Source organism: Haliotis asinina, chromosome 1, assembly GCF_037392515.1.
Source record: "Haliotis asinina isolate JCU_RB_2024 chromosome 1, JCU_Hal_asi_v2, whole genome shotgun sequence".
NCBI lineage: Eukaryota > Metazoa > Mollusca > Gastropoda > Lepetellida > Haliotidae > Haliotis > Haliotis asinina.
The window spans coordinates 8,639,231-8,654,010 of record NC_090280.1 but is presented as its reverse complement, the minus strand read 5'-3'; the positions used below and the strand labels follow the sequence as shown (position 1 = coordinate 8,654,010).

Below are 14,780 nucleotides of genomic sequence, written 5' to 3'. Positions count from 1 at the left end.
TAAAGACTGTCGATAGGAGAAGTTCTAAAAGAACCAAGACAAAGTCATAGGCCTTGGTGGTGCACAGAAACAAGTAGTTTTAGGGTGCTTTGACAAGCTCCACCATATACGATGGAGCCATAATCAAGTTTAGATCGCACCAGTGATCTATATAAGTGAAGAAGGGTAGACTGATCCCCTCCCCATTTTGAATTAGAAACAACCTTAAATAAATCGAGTGTCTTCAGGCATTTGGCTTTAAGGGATTTAATATTAGGCGGAAAGGTCAAAAGTGAATAGCAAATAAGTCCCAAGGACTTGGCCTCATTGACCACTTTGATTGGGGTACCACTTGGAAATAGTTCTGGGTCTTTATCTGGTTTATATTTACGGCAGAAGTGTATACGATTGGTTTTTGATTTAGAAAATCTGAAGCCGTTTTCAATACACCATTTATCTATTTTGCTTAAACACAACTGTAGTTGCCGTTTAATAGAATTCTATTTTCCCGGAAACCACATTGTATATCTGTGATAAGGTTATTTGTTTCCAAGTACCCAACAAGTCGATTTAACATGCGTTTCATGGTTTTGCAAACACAGCTAGTTAACGAAATCTGACGATAATTGGACGGATCCGTGTGATCACGTTCAGGTTTAGGTATTGATGCTCTTATTGATCACTCTATGAGGGTGGAAATTTGTTGAAAGATGTCCAAATATCATAAAAAACAGTCAACAAGTTTGAAGACATGATTCTGGTAAGTACTCCTGGAGTTGATAATGTACGTTATCAGCTGCTCTAGCAGTATCATGGGCTTGGTCAAGAGCGGCATAAGGCTCATGAATAGAAAATAGTTCATTATCGTCTTCCCCATTATCAGAACTGAAGTTAATCAATTTCTTTTCTTGTTGTTGGTATTGTTGGAATTTAGGTACATGATTAGAAGAGGAAGACTGTTTAACGAGGGTTTCACCCAGTTTATTCGTAATATCTGATTTCTCTGTGAGTAATTGATGTTCATGTTTTGCAGCACACAGTGTTTCATATAAAGCCCGGTTAGCCTTTTTGAAATTTCGCCTTGATGATGAAAGAACATCAGATGGAGTTACATGTTGTAGTATAGTACGAAAATGGTCACCACGGATGTCATCGTGGACTGACCCTTTAAATTCATTGAGTAGTTCTGAATTTGTGACTGACTAGTCGAGAGCAGAACAGGTTCCTGCTCCAGGCTGTAAATATGTGTTGGAACCATCATTATGAATACATAAATCATTGTCAGAACTAAAGTCCTCCAGTAATGTACTTTTAGCGTTTGTAGTTAAATTTCCCCAGAGTGGGTTGTGCCCATTCAGGTCCCCCGTTGTGATACAGGGCTTCGGGAGTTGGTCATACAGAGCTTGAAGATCGGTCGTTCTGCAACGGCCTGCCGATTAGTATTAAGTGAAACTTGGCTATGGATAATGTTCTATTTGACAAGAATGGAAGATCCTTCCGTGGCCTTATCACCTGCAGGTGAAAAGCAATGAAATGCTTTGTAATGACGAAGGTCAAAAGTATCTGTTTGTTTTAAATAAGTCTTTTGTAAACAGATCGCAGAAGGTGTAAAATCTTGGACTAATAGCTGTAATTCATTTAAATTTGTCCTCAATCCTCTACAGTTCCACTGTACAGTATTACTGGAATAAACTATCTTTTGGGTGGATTTATAGGGGATCAACCCCGCACTCTTTTGGAGGGCGACAAGCTATATGTCCTAGAATGGACGTTTTCAGATACCCCCATGTAGAGATCCATATTTGTTAAACAGTTGAATTATATTTGTCTATCAGCTGTTGAATGACTTCCACCAAGACTTCCACCAAGTCGCGGTGGCTGAGCGGGCCAGGCGGCTGACTTTGTGTGCTGGCGATTAGGTGCCTGACTCTGAGCGTGCGGGTTGGAATACCGGATGGGATTCAAGCAAAACAGTACTAGAATTTGTACTTAACTGAGAAAGTGAAATCCCAAATATGACATATGTTGTATCTCACAACACGTTTTACACCCATGCTAAGCCGACAAGTGTTCCTACCTTATCACGGACCAACACACACCTTTCAACTGATACGTCCGCTTGTGGTATCAAGCGTATGTGTAACGACGTAATAGATATATTTTCAGTTGGGAAACAAGAAACAGACAATGGAAAAAATACTGAGTAGTAACCGAAAGGTTGTGTTGTAGGATTATGAGTCATTTGATAACACACGCTGTGATGACGAGATCTCCTCGTTTGAAGCGTTATTTGCATAATTACATGTAACTAGTTGCAATCAGTTATGATCAGGGTGACGCAACAGATGTCAGTGTAATGCCCGCCTACAGACGGTAATCCCTGGGAACAGAGCATTTGTCTATGTAAACACACCCAGCGTCATAAATGCCTGTGAATGGAACAGCACTCGCAGTGCATTATCCGATCCGGCCTTGCGTTGCAATGACACTTCTCTGAAGGAACTTACGTGTCGTGGTTCAGCATGGGAATACATCTTCCTTTGAAAACACAAGCTGTTACGAAAGTGTATTTTCTGTAAATTGTATTGTTAATTAAGTGATAATTATTTTTGGGTCACAACATTTAGTGTTTTGAATGATAATTATTACTGGTCACAGGAAGTGCTCTAGAGTTGCATCCCTTGATTAATTGATTACTTCCGGGAGACTACTACTGTTCTAGGGCATTCCACGTTGATGGCGATGGTCGTATGTGCTCGAACTTTCAGGAAATGTTGACGTTATGTATAAGGGCTGGTTACCGTGTTGTCGACACGGAAATACAAACCGACCACTGGACTATTTATCTGCCTCACCGTCAACGCTTGATCTTCATAACTGTTGCCTGAAAGCTGGCTGTGTTACATTCTGCATAACTGTTTCTCACTCTCGTATCAAGACTTCGGTGAGTTGACGTTATATTGTGACCCATTACTGTAGATTTGACTCATTTGCACTGTACATGAAACCTCTCTTGTGAATCTGTATTGTTCTGTATTTGTCTTTGTTTTTGCTGAATACAATTATATTGAAAATATCAAACTTATCAGTGTTGTATTTTGCTGGTTCTGATGGGATTTCTCACACCTTTTGTCATGGCAATTCTTAACCATAACAAAGCATAAAATAAAATATCAGTAAAACTGTCTGTTCCTTTGACTTTGATATTGTTGTGACAGCATAAAATCTGAGAAAATTCAGGTAAGCTCTCATAACCCACTGCACGCCGGAAGCTGAGGACTCAATCCCAGACAGTGGTGCCTGCTTGTTTTCATCTTACAGCTCTGATCCTGGTGCTTTGTTGTTTTTCAAGAACCTCTCCTGCACATATGTCACAACTCCTAGAAAGCTGATCCAATGACTGCGAACAGAATATGTCATGGTAGTGTCACTGTAGTCATTATATGTATGTGACTGAATCAGTGAGGCGTCTGTATGCACCAGGTGTGTGCAGTTGAATGCAGCATAGACACAAAATGAAGACTTGCACACACGTGTGACAGGCAAATGTCACGGAATTAAGGATATATGTAATTACATGGAAGGTGGAATGTGACCATATGAATACCAGGTCCCTATCGAAAGATCTAGAGGTACATGGCGTAATACATCTATTTTGAGTAGACTTGCATCAAGAAAATCTTGCCTCAAACATAACGGTGGATAGGACTGATCAAAATGATCGACTCTCGGAAATATCGCTGTTAGGAAAAATATCAATTACAAGTGAAAGAAAACACAATAACGACAACAACAAAAAACATGTCCACGCCCATAAGAAATGTCTTATGCATATAAAGAATTATCAGAGCTGAGTGTACAATTGTTATAATACCAGGAGTTTTTATTTGTTTCAGCAGTATTTCAGCAGTACGATGTTGCTCGTTCCAGACCAGACGGACCAGACAATCCAGTGATTGTCACCATGCGAGACGATAACGGAGCATGTGTTCATGTGTAGGATAAAGTACGGGGTCATGATTGGAAAAGTAAGCACATTAAAATATTGTGACAGAGTTTAAGGGGTAAGACCTGTTACCAGGTCTTACTTTTCAAAAGTCCGACCTCCAGTTCAGCAAGAAGTCATACTTGAAAATCAGGTACCTCCAGTACAGTGGGACATATCACAGATAGGTCTATGAATCACCATGAAATAGCAATGATTTCAGCTGTTACTGAAAATGCGAGCGTATCCTGCTCCATGGGCGGAACCCGTCATAAACATATTCAAAGTCTAGTCAGTTGTGTTCCTGAAGGTTTTCGGGAAACAAGTAGGATGAAATGCACGTTTTTTTTGTATTTTTGTCACCGATATCTCACATTTAGAAATGTTCTCCCAATTACCTTCTTGCTGTTCTTGTTAATTATTTACTGTATATTATTTACTGGTTATTTTATTAAACAAAACAGCGAACATCAAGGGTGAAGAAATACATTAGCACCATGTTTGATTCAAACGCTCAAACACAATAGCCCAGTGCATGTGCAAAGACGGACGTCCTCTGCTACTTGTATGAATTGGGCACTGGCAGTTGTGAATCGGTTGGTTTCGAGGGGCTAAGAACACAGCACAATGGTCACCTGCCCTTTATGCTTTTTCTGGGTTTTACAGAGCGAGGTCTGTTCTGTACGCTGCCAGTGACCTGGAACCTGTTCCTCAGTCAGTGAACGGCAAATGACACACATGTAGGCGGCGAGAAACACTTTTTATGGATTCATATAATTTCTTTCGTTTGAGGTACGAATTAGAATGTAATTTCTTTCTCCTAGCGTCGGAAGATACAACAAAGTGAGTGAGTGAGTGAGTTAATATTTAACGTCACATCGGCAGTATTTCAGCCATATCGTGACGAGAACATTTTGATACTAAAATGAAACAAGCATACATTATAAACAGCTGTCGTCAAAGGACTGTAAAACAACTAGAATATCACAGTTATACTTAAAACTAGTGTGGAGAATTAAAACAAATACCACTGTTTGGACAATGCAATATAAAATACGGGCTATAGATCGCCAGCAACTGAAGGTAGATCACCATACTAGGGACCATGGGGATTTACAGTACCTTTGCTACCTGCATAGACCCTAGCTGGATTTACACCATCCCTTCAGCTGCTGGCGAGTGTAAGACATTTTAGCCAAAATTAAAAGAACACAAATACTATGCTTGTGATGGAGAATTCAACACAGTCAAGCAGGATATGCTTGACCGTGGATCTCTCATCACAAGGGACGCAAAATGGAGGATTTTCACCTTTCAACAGGTATGCATGTGTATACCTTGTATGACCAATACGACATCGCCGTAATATGACCTCTTCAAATCTGGACTGACAACCCAAGTGGGTATAGCCAATGTAGGGTTTTATCTCATGTAATTATTTTATACCAACCTGGGTGTCCCACTTCTTTTGCATCAGATCACAGATATAAGATCTAATGGTGGGGTTGTAATCACTGTAAGGAATAATAAGTGGTGTCACAGATTTGTTGAGTGCTGCTTTAGCAGCAAGGTCAGCCAATGTGTTACCAGAGATTCCTACATGGCTTGGCAACCAACAGAAGACGACGTAGTATTGGCCAGTAGCAAGATTATTATACAATTCAATAATTTCAATTAAAAGTGGATGTTTACAAGAAATATTTTTAATAGCCTGAAGGCAAGAAAGAGAGTCGGAATAGATTATATACTGTTTGTGTTGAGGGTGTCTTTGAATATATTTAAGAGCAGTTAGTATTGCGTTAGCTTCAGCTGTAAAAATTGAACTGTTGTCTGGTAATTTAGAAGATATTGTTCGGGATCCAATGACAGTGACACAAGCCACAGCGCCACCGTCCTTGGACCCATCTGTAAACAAGGATTTGTAATTGTTATATTTATGTTTTAATTGATGATATTCTTGTTTGTATTGTAATTCACTTGTTGCTGATTTTTTATATGTGGTCAATGTTAGGTCCACTTGGGGCCTGACCAACTGCCAAGGAGGAGAATAAAGAAGACGGGAGGAGCTATGTTTTCCAGCTCAATGCCGGCCGAAGAAAGAAAGGGTTTAATTCTGTGTCCTAGAGGCGGGACAAGCGAGGATTTCTTGGTGTATAAATCCCCATGAAGGGGATTGAAAACGCAGTTATAGGCAGGGTTAGATTCATTAGAGTATAACTTAGTAATGTACTGTAAAGCTAACTTTATACGGCGGTGCTCAAGAGATGGTTCATCAGCCTCAACATAGATACTGTCAATAGGTGAAGTTCTGAAGGACCCAAGACAAAGTCTTAGGCCTTGGTGGTGGACAGAATCAAGAGGTTTAAGATTGCTTTTGCAGGCTCCGCCATATACGATTGAGCCACAATCAAGTTTTGAACGGACGAGTGATCGATATAGGTGTAGGAAGGTAGCTTGATCCCCTCCCCACTTTGAGTTGGAAACAACTTTCAACAAGTCAAGAGCCTTAAGGCATTTAGTTTTAAGGAACTTAACATGAGGCAGAAATGTTAAGTGGGGGTCAAAGATTAGGCCCAAGAACTTGGCCTCCTTAACAACTCTGATGGGAGTGCCATCTAGAGATAGTTCTGGGTCCTTATGTGGCTTATATTTTCTACAAAAACGGATACAATTAGTTTTGGATTTAGAAAACGTAAAGTCATTTTCAAGACACCATTTATTTATTTTGTTTAGACACAGCTGCAGTTGCCGTTCAATAGTATGCATATTTTTCCCACGACAAGAAATATTAAAATCATCCACAAATAACGATCCATCAATTGAATCGTTTAAAACTTTTGATAAACTATTTATCTTTATACTAAAAAGAGTGACAGACAAAATACTGCCTTGTGGAACACCCTGATCCTGATTATAATGATCAGACAGGGTAGAACCCACTCGGACCTGGAATTGTCTGTTATTTAAAAAGTTGGGAATAAATTGAGGCAAACGACCTCGCAAGCCGAAGTCATGTAAATCTTGTAAAATGCCATATTTCCAGGTAGTGTCACATGCCTTCTCAAGGTCAAAATAGATAGAGACAGCGTGTTGTTTTTGGATTAGTGCATTTTTCACAAATGATTCTAAACGCACTAAGTGATCGACAGTACTTCCATTTTTACGAAAACCACATTGTATATCTGTGATAAGGTTATTTGTTTCCAAGTACCAAACAAGTCGATTATTTATCATGCGTTCCATGGTTTTGCAAACACAGCTAGTTAGTGAAATTGGTCGATAATTGGAGGGATCAGTATGATCACGTCCAGGTTTAGGTATTGGCACTGCTATGGCGTCACGCCATGAGTGAGGAAAGTTACCCGATGTCCAAATATCATCAAAAATATTTAGAAGAGTTTCTAGGCGGGATTCTGGTAAATGCTTCAGGAGTTGATAATGGATGTTATCAGCTCCTGTAGCGGTATCATGGGCTTGATCAAGAGCAGTATGGAGCTCATGAATAGAAAAAAGCTTCATTATAATCTTCCCCATTATCTGAATGGGAGTTAATAGTTTTCTTTTCTTGTTGTTTCTTATACTGCTGGAATTTAGGTAAATAATTAGAAGAGGAAGAATGTTTAGCGTGGGTTTCGCCCAGTTTATTTGCAATATCTGATTTATCCATTAGTAATTGATCTCCATGTTTAAGATGATGGACTGTAGATTTAGTACCTTTACCTTTAATTTTCTGGACCATGTTCCATACCTTGGACATGGGTGTCCGAGAATTTATTTTGGATACATAATTTTGCCAAGATTGGCGTTTGTTCAGTTTAAAAGTACGCCGCGCTTTAGCATTTAAAATTTTCAACTTGTTTAAGTTATGCACCATAGGATGGCGACGGAAATAATGTTCTGCTTTTTTCCTTGCCTTCCTAGCTTGTTTGCAGTCATCGTTGAACCATGGTTTTCGGATATGTGGAACGGCAGAGGACTTTGGAATACACTCATCAGCAATGTTATTTAGTTCATCAGAAAAGCACTTGATAGCATCAGGAACGTCAATACAATGTTCAGGTTTAAGTTTGTCAGCACATTGTATAGTATATAAAGACCAGTTAACCTTTTTTAAAATTCCATCTGGATAATGGAGGAGTATCAGATGGGGTCACACATTTAAGTATAGTAGGAAAATGGTCACTTCCACAAAGGTCATCGTGGACTGACCATTTAAATTCATTAAGTAAGCTGGAGTCAGTTATTGACAGGTCACGGGCTGAATATGTTCCTGTTCCAGGATGTAAATATGTATCTGCACCATCATTGTATACACATACATTATCATTTGAAATAAAATCTTCAATAATTTTACCTTTAGTGTTTGTGGTCGCACTCCCCCAGAGCGAGTTGTGGCCATTCAGATCGCCCATGAGTACACATGGTTTGGGAAGTTCATCATAGAGAGACTGAAGATCAGCCAGAATAAGAGTTGATGATGGCGGAATGTACAATGAACACAGAGTAAGTGTAATGTTCAACGTAAGTCGTACTGCAACTGCCTGAAGGTTTGTTGTGAGTTTCACATGACTGTGGATAACGCCATTTCTGACAAGAATGTATGATCCTCCACTGGCCCTATTATCAGCAGGAGAATAATAATGATATGCGCTGAACTGACGAACGTTTAAAGAATCTGTCTGCTTCAGATGCGTTTCTTGTAAGCAGATTGCTGACGGTTGAAGGTCTTGGTCTAATAGATGTAGCTCATGCAAATTATTTTTAAGGCCTCTGCAGTTCCACTGTAAAATGTTCGAAGAAACTATTTCTTTGGGGGGTTTATTGGGGATCTACCCCTTCACTTTCGAGAGGGTGGCAGACTATGTGCCCTGTGCTGGATGTTTTCGGACACGTCCATGGCTTCAAGGGATCCAAACCTATTGTATATCTGGATCTTATGTTCTGCACCTTTAGAGGCTCTGCCATTCTGAGTTTTCTTACAAGTACCATTGTTTGGTTTCACTTTGGTTTTTGAAACCTGTTTCCCATAATTTCCAATAGAGAGTGTTGGGGTAGACTGTGATGATGATTTATCCTTTGACACTGACCGAGATTGAACTTCAATTGTGACTGGTGTTTTTGATTGTGATTCGATGGTTTGTGTTGAGTGGTGAGGTGAGTATACCTCAGGTGTATCAGTGTCAACCCATGTCAAATCGGTTTGGCATGATGTGGAAAAGGTGGACATAGGTACAGTTGCTTTTTGACTCGTTCCAGCGGATACTCGAGTAACTGAGGCATATGACTGATTTGGTTCTGGGGTCTGAACAGCAAGCTTTTTGGCATCAGCAAAACTAATATTTCTGGTGAATTTAATTTTGTTTATTTCCATCTGTTGTTTCCATAATGGACAGTCTTTAGAAAAAGCTGAATGTGTGCCAGAGCATTTGTACATTTTTTAAAGTTACTATCACAATCTTCAGTCAAGTGAGTTTTCCCACCGCAGGGAGCACATGTTATGGAATTTGTGCAGCTATTGACACCATGTCCATACTTTTTACATTTAAAACACCTCAGAGGGTTTGGAATATAAATGTCAACGTTGATATTGCAATATCCTGCTTTAATTGATGCTGGAGCAGTTGGCGAAGAAAAATGGAATAAATAGGTATTTGTTGGTCTATTTTCAGAATTTTTACGGGTCATGAAACGTTTCACAAAAGTTACTCCTTGGTCCTTCATTTCCGAGGCAATGTCCAGTTCATTCATATCGGCAAACAGTTGGTCCCGGTCTCGCACGATGCCTTTACTTGAGTTCAAAGTTCTATGCGGAGTAACTGATACCGGTATTCCAACGAATAACTGAGTGGACATGAAATTTGTTGCCTGCTGTTTTCTGCTACATTCTATGAGCAGAGAGCCTGTGCGTAACCTTTTTATGTTAGAAACTTCACCAGTAATACCATGCACACCTTTTGATACCGCAAAAGGATTGAGTTATAGAGGTGATTTGTCAAGTGTCTCGATCACGAGAAATCGTGGCCAATATTCATTTGAGTTTGAAGGTCGTCGATCATCATCACTGTCCAGTTGACGCTTGTTTCGTTTTAGGGAAGTTTTGTATTCCATAGTAAGTGTATAAGTTTCATCATCCGAGCTCCCCACCCACCACGGAGTATCACAAGAACAATGCTATAAGCAAGCGGGTCTCCAGCTTGCAGCACCAAGGATACCCGTATGATATACTCCAGTAGAAAAATTAAAAGATTAATTATTCCACCAGATTGGCCCATGAGCCACCGCCTTCTGGCATACAACTCTAGCCAAAAACAGACATTAACTTAGGTATTGAAAAAGTCCAAAAGCCAAGACTTTAAAACATATCAAAGGACAATTTTCAAACTTTGGTGCAACAGTACAATAAGGAGCACAGGGCTTGGCGTGACCAGCCGATTGATTGAATTGGGCCTATTCAACCACCCTTCTAGGTGAAGTTAGGGCCGAAGTGGTGTGTTGGGCAACAGGATCACCTAGTCCTTGTTCCAGTGCCCTCAACCACCAGGATCCGCTCCTCCACGGACACAGGGGCGCAACCCACGGCCAACAGGTTGCCCAATTTGGTCGCCTTTTACGACCAGCAATGGGGTGCTGTGGACACATTCTGTCCCGGGTCCACACGGGAGAAGAGCACTTAGCATTACCCAGCACCAACCACGAGGAGGTGGCTCTTCACGGGTGCAAATACAACAAAGGGAAGTAATGCTATAGGTATGGGGGCGCTCTGGTAGGTATAAAAGGGGGGGGGGGGGGGAAATTTACATTAGGTTATTCTCAGCTGCGGTGCACCAGCAGTCAGTGTTCATTATGGACGGTCCCGCGAGAGTCAACACTGACAGTGACACGTTAGACGCCATTTTGAAAAGGTTGGATCAATCACAAGCTGAAATTAGGAAGGCAGTTAATGAGAAGATTGAAGGTCTGGGAGATGAGTTTCATAAAACATCAAAAGAATTACATAAATTGAAAGATGAGAGGGACTATCAGTGGAAAAGAGAAGGGAACAAAATTCAGTTTTCTTTTAATTCAGAAGCTCTGGAAAACTTAGAACAATTACGGTTTGCAGTTTAATATGGTAAGACTGATTACGTCTTGGAATTGATTAATGAAGAAGTTTCCAGGTTCCAGACAAGAAACAAGCACATAAAGATAACCGATTCCTCAGAGGGGGTGGGGGTGGAGGTAGGGGGTGGGGGGGGGCAGTGCGCAATTATGTGGCTCATGAATTGGCGTCAGATTCTGGTGACGACAAAAGAATCAACAGAGCGGAAAGCAAAGCCATTAAGAAATTCAAGACAAGGGCGTCTCGTTCCACACGGTTTCACCCCTACAAGTCGACCCAGCGTCCTACCTCGACAGTCACTCGAGTTTCAGTGGATTCCCATGCTGGTGACCAGTCTAGTAATTTTCAAATTTCAAAGGTCAAAGGTCTGGAGCGTGCTTCATGTGTGGCGAGTTTAGCCATTGGAGACATCAGTGTCCCTTGCTCAGCAACACAACATAGCAACGTGGGAAGCTTGACAGAGAGTAGGATACGTTCCAAGGAAGCAGAACCTGAGTATACTTTATGTGATGATACTGTAAACGTTGATGAACCTGGCCTTACAAATGACTTTTATGAATATGAACAAGGTTACAAGATTGTTACTTTTCTAGATGATGGGATCCTGTCAAGTTTTTTCCAAATGTGAAACGACAATTGTTGGTCAAATTGTCAAACAAGATTTGTTAAAAGCAGGTTTTGTTCCAAAAGCAGAAAAGTCACTATGGAAGCCGGTTCAGGAGATCGAATGGTTGGGTTTTATCATAGATACTAGACACATGAAGTTGTCCATCCCTCAACGGAAAATTTGTAAGCTTCAGCAAAATATAGGAGAACTTCTGTCTTCTACTGCACCAGTTCCGGTGAAGAGCTTGGCTTCGGTTGTTGGACAGATAGTTGCTATGAAGATGGTTCTTGGTACTTTGTGTCAACTAATGACAAAGTTCATCGTGGAAGGCACCTGTGGTGCTATCGTATTTGAGTAGAGATCAATTACAATTTTGGGCTGCGCATATTGACAGACTCAGTAAGTGCACTCTATGCTATGCAAGCATTCCTACACGGGTAGTTTACAGTGATGCTAGTAATTCTGGTTTCGGTGGGTACTGTGTAGAAGTTGGGCAAACCATATCACATGCTCAGTGGTCAGCACTAGAAGCGTCACGAAGCTCCACTTGGAGAGAGCTGAAGGCAGTGTTTCTGGTTATGAAAAGTTTCGTTTCCATTTTGGAATCTCACAAAGTAACATGGTTTACTGACAATCAAAATGTAGAGTCGATTGTGTCCAAAGGTAGCATGAAAGCTGATCTTCAAGCTTTGGCTTTAGATATATTCAGGCTGTGTAGTGACTATAATATCAGAGTTGACATACAGTGGATACCAAGGTTAGACAATGAGCGTGCTGACTATCTGAAGTAAGATAGTAGATGCTGATGATTGGGGTATCCAGGATTATGTGTTTCAACACGTCTCTGCCAAATGGGGCCCATTTGACATTGACAAATTTGCTTCATATTACAATACTAAAGTTGTAAGGTTTAACTCCAGATTTTGGAATCCGGGAAGTGACGGAGTGGATGCTTTATCCGTGTCCTGGGGTGACGACAATAACTGGAAAGTGCCTCCTATATGTATGATTGCACGTGTTCTTAAACACATGAGAGAGTGTCATGCCAAGGGAACTCTCGTGATTCCTGTATGGTATTCAGCTAACGTCTGGCCTATTTTGTGCCCTAATATGGTATTTATACCCCAAGTTAAAGATTGGATGTATCTTCCCACTTGTAAGGAAGCATATGTACCAACCAGACAGTCTGGGGGTGGGGGTGGGGATTGTTTGGAGTAAACGATTTAAAATTCAACATGATGGCTTTACATGTGGAATTTTGATGTTGTTTGCGTGTTGCAGGTGTGTTTGAACATGTATATAGAAGTGAGATATTGACTTTACCTGCACCTATGAGAGAGCTCGTGAGAAGCCTTCCAGAGCATTTGTCCTGCTTGAGAGCAAACTCCACAAATAAGAAGTATGATTACGGCTTTAAAGCATGGAAGAAATGGGCTTTGGCTCATGGTATGTTGACAGATATGCCCTTATCACCTTTGCAGTGTTCTTTATATTTGTAAGCGATGTGTCAGCAAAGGGAATCTTTCTCACCTGTTCAGACAGCGTACTATAGTTTGAAACATGCCCATTCTTGGGTTGGTTTGGAAAGCCCAACAGAGAGTACGTTAGTGAGAAATGTACTTGAAGCCGCTAAGACGAAGTAAGCCAAGCCTGTTTGTAAGAAAGAGCCTGTAACAGCTGAGTTGTTGATTAAGATCGTACCAGACAATGCTGATGAATGTTCATTGTATAAAATGAGAACTGTTGTAACGAGCCTTCTAGCCTATTCAGGCTTCATGAGATCGTCGGAGGTATTAGCGATAACTCGGAATGATGTTGTATTTTGTCAAGCTTTCATGGCTGTTTTCATTCAGAAATCAAAAACTGATGTCTGTAGAGATGGGGCGTAGAGATGGGGCCTGGATTATTATAGGCCGGACAGGTACAAATATGTGCCCTGTAGCATGGTTGGAGCGATATTTGAAGCTTACCAAAGTGAAAGATCCTGAATTTTTTTTCAGAAATATCAGTAAGACTAAAAATGGTTACATTTTGAGAGCTGATAATAAGCCGATGTCATATTCTCGTTTGAGAGAGCTTTTCATTGAGGCGTTTAGTTCACATGTTAGTGATATATCAAAGTTTGGTCTGCATAGCCTGAGAGCAGGCGGAGCTACTGCAGCGGCAAACAATGGCATTCCAGATAGAATGTTTAGCGCCATGGCATGTGGAAAAGCGAAAATGCAAAAGATGGTTATGTAAAAGATGCGTTTGAAAGTTTCTCTTTCGCTTGGATTGTAAATCTGCCCGTTCTTTATATCTCAGTTGGTGCACCGTACAGCATGCCATGTTATGTAAGTGTTTGTTGTATGTGAATAAGGGGTTGGAGAAACCATGTTGTAACCATGCAGTGGCGCTGCATCTGTAATGGGTGCTTAAAGGTATGCGCTGTGGTATGGTGAAGACGTTCTGAAGCGTCAATACTGTTTGCAGCTTCTCTTTTAAAGGAAACGTTGCCACAAACTGCATGCGAAGTCTGTCCTCCACATACACTATTTTGTTTTGCTTTCGGCGTCTGATTCAAACATGGTGCTGGTGTTTCAGCGCCCATGTCTTTCGCTGTTTTGACGTTTCATTTCACTCAAATTCAACCAATATTAAATAAAATTCTAACATGTCGTCTGAAGTGCTCATAAAACATTGCATTTACCTTGGAGTATAAATGACCTCACCACGTTTAAGTTCAAACATGACCATCAGAATTATGGGTGTCCCCATACTTTTTCTTTGTTGTGTATACCCTGTTTGTTTTAGCTGACTCTTTTACTACACGTCCGGTCTCCCATGGTTTTGTTTTGTTTATACTGCAGGTGTAACTGACGATGCCCTAACTGGTATGAAACAGCTGCTTTATCGTCATAGTGACTACTCTTTATGGTCCCGAACCATACAAGAAAAGAGGGGCAGCAAATTATTCATATAGGGGCGACTGTGTTTGCTGGTCAGAGATTTCCTGTTGAAGTATTGAGGAAGTTATGTGTCTCTGGGTCCAGTGCGATGCATGACAACTTTTTCGTTAAATAAACGAGCTGCTAAAGTAACATGAAACATATACCGAATCACATTCTAAA

At 40.7% G+C, this 14,780-nt stretch overlaps 1 pseudogene; it reads left to right on the top strand.

Annotated features, from left to right (window-relative positions):
• Positions 1-10,807: 10,807 nt before the first annotated feature.
• LOC137288031 (uncharacterized) lies at positions 10,808-12,932 on the top strand (annotated as a pseudogene).
• The last annotated feature ends 1,848 nt before the right edge of the window (positions 12,933-14,780 follow it).